This window comes from Hemitrygon akajei, chromosome 9 (assembly GCF_048418815.1).
Source record: "Hemitrygon akajei chromosome 9, sHemAka1.3, whole genome shotgun sequence".
NCBI lineage: Eukaryota > Metazoa > Chordata > Chondrichthyes > Myliobatiformes > Dasyatidae > Hemitrygon > Hemitrygon akajei.
Genome location: NC_133132.1, coordinates 1551856 through 1558270, shown reverse-complemented (window position 1 = coordinate 1558270; position 6415 = coordinate 1551856). Strand labels below are relative to the sequence as shown.

Here is a 6415-nt window from a genome sequence, read left to right as displayed (position 1 = left end):
AATGTGTACCTTTGTTGGTTTCTTTGATGGGGACTGTGTTCCTGAGTTGGTTTATGAGATGGGGGTCTGTGTTTTTGTGTTTGTTTCTGAGATCGGAATGTGTACCTTTGTTGGTTTCTTTGATGGGGAGTGTGTTCCTGAGTTGGTTTATGAGATGCTGTCTGTATTCCTGTGTTGGCTTCTAAGAAGTTGACTGAGTTCCAGTGTAGGTTTCTGTGATGGGGACGATGCTCCTGTGTTGGTGGGACCGGGACTGCGTTACTGTTTTGGGTTCTGAAATATGTAGTTTTTTCTTGTGTGGGTTTCTGAGATGGGGACTGTGTTCCTGTTTTGGTTTCTGAGATGGGGTCTGTGTTTCTGTGTTGGTTTCTGAGATGTGGACTGTGTTTTTGTGCTGGCTTCCGAGATGGGGTCTGTGTTTCTGTGTTGCTTTCTGAGTTGTGGCCTATTTTCCTGTGTTTTTTTCTGAGATGGGGACGTTTTTGCTGTGTTGGTTTCTATGATGTAGACTGTGTTCTTGTGTTGGTGTCTGAGATGGTGATAGAGTTCCTGTGTGGGTTTCTGAGATGGAGTTGGTGCTCCTGTGTTGGTTTCTGAGATGGGGTTTGTGTTCCTGTGTGGGTCTTTGAGATGGGGACTGTGTTTCTGTGTTGGTTTCTGAGATGTGGAGTATTTTCCTGTGTTTTTTTTTGAGATTGGGACGGTTTTGCTGTGTTGGTTTCTTAGATGGGGACTGTGTTCGTCTGTTGGGTTATGAGATGGGGTCTGTGTTCCTGTGTTGGTTTCTGAGATGGCGACGCTGTTCCTGCGCTGGTTTCGATGATGGGGGCCTGTGTTTTTGTGTTGTTTTTGAGGTTGGCCTGTGTACCTTTGTTGGTTTCTTTGATGGGGACTGTGTTCCTGAGTTGGTTTATCAGATGGTGACTTTATTCCTGGGTTGGTTTCTGAGGTTGGTACTGTGTTTCTGTGTTGGTTTCTAAGAAGAGGACTGTGTTTCTGTGCTGGTTTCTGAGATGGGGTCTGTGTTCCTGAGTTGGTTTATCAGATGTTGACTTTATTCCTGGGTTGGTTTCTGAGGTTGGTACTGTGTTTCTGTGTTGGTTTCTAAGAAGGGGTCTGTGTTTCTGTGCTGGTTTCTGAGATGGGGTCTGTGTTCCTGTTTTGGATTCTGAGATGTGCAGTGTTTTCCTGTGCTTGCTTCTGAGATGGGGACTGTGGTCTTGTGTAGGTTTCTGTGATGTGTACTCTGCTCTTGTTATCGTTTCTGAGATGTGGTCTGTTTTCCTGTGTGGGTTTTTGAGATGGGGACTGTGTTTCTGTGTTGGTTTCTGAGACGTGGACTGTGTTTTTATGTTGGTTTCTGAGATGGGGTCTGTGTTTCTGTGTTACTTTCTGAGGTGTGGTGTATTTTTCTGTGTTTTTTTTTTCTGGGATGGGTATGGTTTTGCTGTGTGGGTTTCTGATGGTGTACTCTGCTCTTGTTATCGTTTCTGAGATGGGGACTGTGTTCCTGTTTTGGTTTCTGAGATAGGGTCTGTGTTTCTGTGTTGGTTTCTGAGACGTGGACTGTGTTTTTATGTTGGTTTCTGAGATGGGGTCTGTGTTCTTGTGTAGGTTTCTGAGATGTGGTGTATTTTTCTGTTTTTTTTCTGAGATGGGGACGGTTTTGCTGTGTTGGTTTCTTAGATGGGGACTGTGTATCTCTGTTGGTTTTTGAGATGGGGACTGTCTTCCTGTGTTGGTTTCTATGATGTGGACAGTGTTCCTGTGTTGGCTTCTGAGATGGGCATCGTATTCCTATTTTGATTTCTGAAAAGGTGACAGTGTTGCTGTCTTGGTTTCGGAGATGGTGTCTGTGTTCAAGTGTTGGTTGCTGAAACGGGGACTGGGTTCCCGTGTTGATTTCTGAGATGGAGACTCTGTTGCTGTGTTGGTTTCTGTGATGTAGACTGTGTTTCTGTGTTGTTTTCTGAGATGGTTACTGAGTTACTGTGTAGGTTTCTGAGATGGGGTCTGTGTTTATGTTTTGGATTCTGAGATGTGTAGTGTTTTCCTGTGCTTGTTTCTGAGATGGAGACTGTATTCTTTTGGAGGTTTCTGTGATGCGTACTATGGACTTGTTATCGTTTCTGAGATGTGGTCTGTATTCCTGTGTGGGTTTTTGAGTTGGGGACTGTGTTTCTGTGTTGATTTCTGAGATGTGGTCTGTGTTCCTGTGTTGGTTTCTGAGATGGGGACTCTGTTCCTGTGCTGGTTTCGTACATCTGGATAGTGTTCCTGTGTTGTTTCTCAGTTGGGTACAGTTTTCCTGTGTTGATTTCTGATATGTGGATGTTATTCTTGTGTTCTTTTCTGACATGAGGTCTATGTTCGTGTGTTGTCTGAGATGTACAATGTGTTCCTGTTTTGTTTTCTCATTTTGCGACTGTGTTCCTGTCTTGCTTTCTGAGATGGTGACTTTATTCCTGTGTTGGGTTCTGAGATGGGTTCTGTGTTCCTGTGTTAGAGTCTGAAGTGGGGACCGTGTTCCTGTGTGGTTTTCTGAGATGGGTACAGTGTTCTTCTGTTTGTTTCTGAGATGGGGATTTTGCTCCTGTGCTGGTTTCTGAGATGTGGACTGTGTTCTTTTGTTTCTTTCTTAGATGGTTATGGTGATCCCGTGTTGATCTCTGAGATGGGGATGGTGTTCCTGTGTTAGTTCCTGAGATGTGGACTGTGTTCCAGTGTTGGTCTCGGTAATTGTTAATGCGTTCATGTGTTGTGTGTAGGGCTCTGGAACTGTGTTTCTGTATTGGTGTCGCATGTGGGGAATGTTTTCCTATGTTGGTTGATGCATTGGGATTGTGTTGTTGTGTTGTTTGACACACTGGGAGTGTGCTGTGTGTTGGTTTCAATTATGTTGAATGTGTTCCTGTGTGGGGTGAGGCATTGGGACTGCGTTTCTGCATTGGTTTTGGATATGTGGACTGTGTTCTTGTGTTGTCTGAGTTTCTGGAACATGAATTTCTCCCTCCCCCTCCCCTCTTCTATTCCTGAGTCTGACCTCTGACCTCTTCTCACCTATCTCCTCCCCTGTGTTGCCTCCTCGTTCCCGTTCCCCTATGGTCCACTCTCCCCTCCCGTCAGATGACTCCCACTCCAACCTTTACCTTTCCCTCTCACCTGGCTTCACCTATCACATCCCCCGTACTTTCCAGTCCTGACGAAGGGTCTCAGCCTGAAATATCAACTGTTTATTCATTTCCGCAGGTGCTGAGTGCCTCCAGTATTGAGTGTGTGTTGCTGTGGTGTGCTCGCTCTGTGGGACTGTGTACGCCTCTCCGGCGGAGAGATTCCTTACCGGCCAGGCTGGAGCTACACCAGGAGGTAAATGGTCACCCACCAGTTTCCGCTGGTGTGCAGCTGACCGTTGGGGTCCGGCTCCAGTTTCGCTGTTACTGGCCAGAGCAATGTGCTGAAGTCTCGGAGAAGGGGGCCCTGCTTCTGAATAAAGGAACGCCCCTTTGCATATGAGGTGAGGAGAAATCTCCTCAACGACAGGGTGGTGGATCTGTGGAACTTGTTGCCACAGACGCACATGGAAGCCAAGGTACTCGGTGTGCTTATGGTGGAGGTCGATAGGTTATTCATTGGACAAGGTACTCGGTGTGCTTATAACGGAGGTCGATAGGTTATTCATTGGACAAGGAACTCGGTGTGCTTATGGTGGAGGTCGATGGGTTATTCATTGGAAAAGGTACTCGGTGTGCTTATGGTGGAGGTCGATAGGTTATTCATTGGACAAGGTACTCGCTGTGCTTATGGTGGAGGTCGATAGGTTATTCATTGGACAAGGTACTCGGTGTGCTTATGACGCAGGTCGATAGGTTATTCATTGGACAAGGTACTCGGTGTGCTTATGACGCAGGTCGATAGGTTATTCGTTGGACAAGGAACTCGGTGTGCTTATGGTGGAGGTCGATAGGTTATTAATTGGACAAGGTACTCGGTGTGCTTATAACGGAGGTCGATAGGTTATTCATTGGACAAGGTACTCGGTGTGCTTATGGTGGAGGTCAATAGGTTATTAATTGGACAAGGTACTCGGCGTGCTTATGGTGGAGGTCGATAGGTTATTCATTGGACAGGGTACTCGGTGTGCTTATGGTGGAGGTCGATAGGTTATTTATTGGACAAGGTACTCGGTGTGCTTATGACGGAGGTCGATAGGTTATTCATTGGACAAGGTACTCGGTGTGCTTATGGTGGAGGTCGATAGGTTATTTATTGGACAAGGTACTCGGTGTGCTTATGGTGGAGGTCGATAGGTTATTTATTGGACAAGGTACTCGGTGTGCTTATGACGGAGGTCGATAGGTTATTCATTGGACAAGGTACTCGGTGTGCTTATGGTGTAGGTCGATAGGTTATTCATTGGACAAGGTACTCGGTGTGCTTATGGTGGAGGTCGATAGGTTATTCATTGGACAAGGTACTTGGTGTGCTTATGGTGGAGGTCGATAGGTTATTCATTGGACAAGGTACTTGGTGTGCTTATGGTGGAGGTTGATAGGTTATTCATTGGACAAGGTACTCGGTGTGCTTATGACGGAGGTCGATAGGTTATTCATTGGTCAGGGTGTCTAAGGTTACGGGGAGAAGGTAGGAAAAGGTGGTCGAGAGCGATAGTAAATCAGCCATGGGTAAGCATACTCAATGGGCCGAATGGCCTAATTGTGCTCCTATGCCTATGGACTTGTTACACGGGAGCCTAGGGATCTGAGTGAGGGATTACAGTCTAAAGCTGGCTCTGTCCCTGAGAGAACCTCTCGTTTGTGTGTGTGTCGAGGGTTCCTCTGCCCGGGCTGTGCTTGTGTCAGCTTGCTCTGCCCACTGTGCTCCACAGCTTCAGGTGTGAAACGAGAGAGCGCCAGACACCGTCAGCCCCGGGGAAGCCCAGACACCGTCGGCCCCGGGGAAGCCCAGACAGTGTCGGCCCAGTCAGGTCGGCCAGGCAGACCCGGAGTTACCGTGCTTCGCAACTGACAGACAAACAAGGTGGTGTGGATGGTGAGCGTTCACTCAAACACCAGGCCCTGCGTGACAGAGTGGCAGCTGTCTGTATTCGGGCAGGAGGGGCGTGGGATTGGGGTAAACCGCGGAGTGGGGAGTGGGATTGGGGTAAACCGTGGAGTGGGGAATGGGACTGGGGTAAACTGTGGAGTGGAGAGTGGGACCGGGGTAAATCGCGGAGTGGGGAGTGGGAACGGGGTAAATCGCGGAGTATGGATCCTGCCATCCGCTGCTCTACATGCCGTGGGTAGCTGTGTCAGCAACACACACAATTTCCAGCTCAGCAACAACTGCAGCAGGGCATGGTTTAAGTTCAACGCTCTTCACAATCTCCAGCAGTAATTCAAGGAACTGTTGCCAATTATTCTCTTCCTGACTGCAGGTTGTTTATCATTTACAACTCTCGTCAGGACTTTAGGCTTGAACAGCCGTACTTTCATTTTCAGAGGGATAGCTGAGTGTTCTGGAAGTCTGAGGTGAGTAAGTCCACAATTGTGTTCACACAGGTCTGTGTATTCATCAATATGTACTGTGTTGGCTTATGTATAATCAACAGGTACAGCCCTGGCCTGTGTATGAGACTAGTCTGTGCTCTATCAGCGAGGGTAGCTGTAACGGTTAGACAATGATCAATGATGTGTTGGCAGGAGTGCCTGTTCCTGTGTTGTACGAAGACTAGAGACAGATTACTCTGGATGGAACCTTGGGGAGGCTGTGCCACACCAGTGTAGATGATGTGCTTAGGACTGTAGATCCATCACCGTCGTGGCACAAGTTAACCACAACGTTCCCCTGCTCTCTGCAGTTTCAGTGAGTGAGAGGTGGCTATTACGAAATAAGGGCAATTGTTAGAGTGAACACAAGCAGGACTTTTCCCCGTCAAGTTGGGTGAGACTGGAACTAGGTTTAGAGTGAAAGGTGAAATATTTAAGGAGAATCTGAAATGAATTATGCCGCTCGGAGAGGGGTGCGAATGTGGGACGAGTTCCTGGTGGAAGTGGTCGGTGCAGGTTCAATTGTAACACTGGATAGGATAGGATAGGATAGGGACATTGATGGGAGGGATATTGTCCAGGTGCCGGTACATGGGACTAGACAGAAGATGAAGCCAGCATGGACTAGATGGACTGAAGGGCCTGTTTCTGTGCTGTAGGGCTCTATGACGTTGTACTTTCTTCAGTCAGATTTGAGAGACAGGACCTTACCCACACAAAGCCAAACCGACTGGCCGTGCTTTTCCTGAATCAGGATCATCAGCATAGAATTTGTTGTGCTCATAACTCCTGCCCCTAAGAATCTTTTCCAGTAGTGTCTGTTCCACTGACAGAAGATTCAACACAGCCCTCCCTGATCTCATGTCTTC

The 6415-nt window shown here is 47.6% G+C and overlaps 1 protein-coding gene across 3 annotated transcripts in view; it reads left to right on the top strand.

The window, feature by feature from the left end:
* The first annotated feature begins 5417 nt into the window (after nucleotides 1–5417).
* The window catches only part of LOC140732857 (glutathione hydrolase 1 proenzyme-like), a 141225-nt gene continuing 140227 nt past the window's right edge, over nucleotides 5418–6415 (top strand). For 2 of the 3 annotated variants that reach the window (XM_073055489.1, XM_073055484.1), the window contains exon 1: nucleotides 5418–5528. The gene's annotated coding sequence lies outside the window, so the exon portion shown is untranslated. Of the gene's footprint in view, nucleotides 5529–5760; nucleotides 5863–6415 lie in introns of those variants that run through there. The other variant, XM_073055487.1, reaches the window with a different exon arrangement.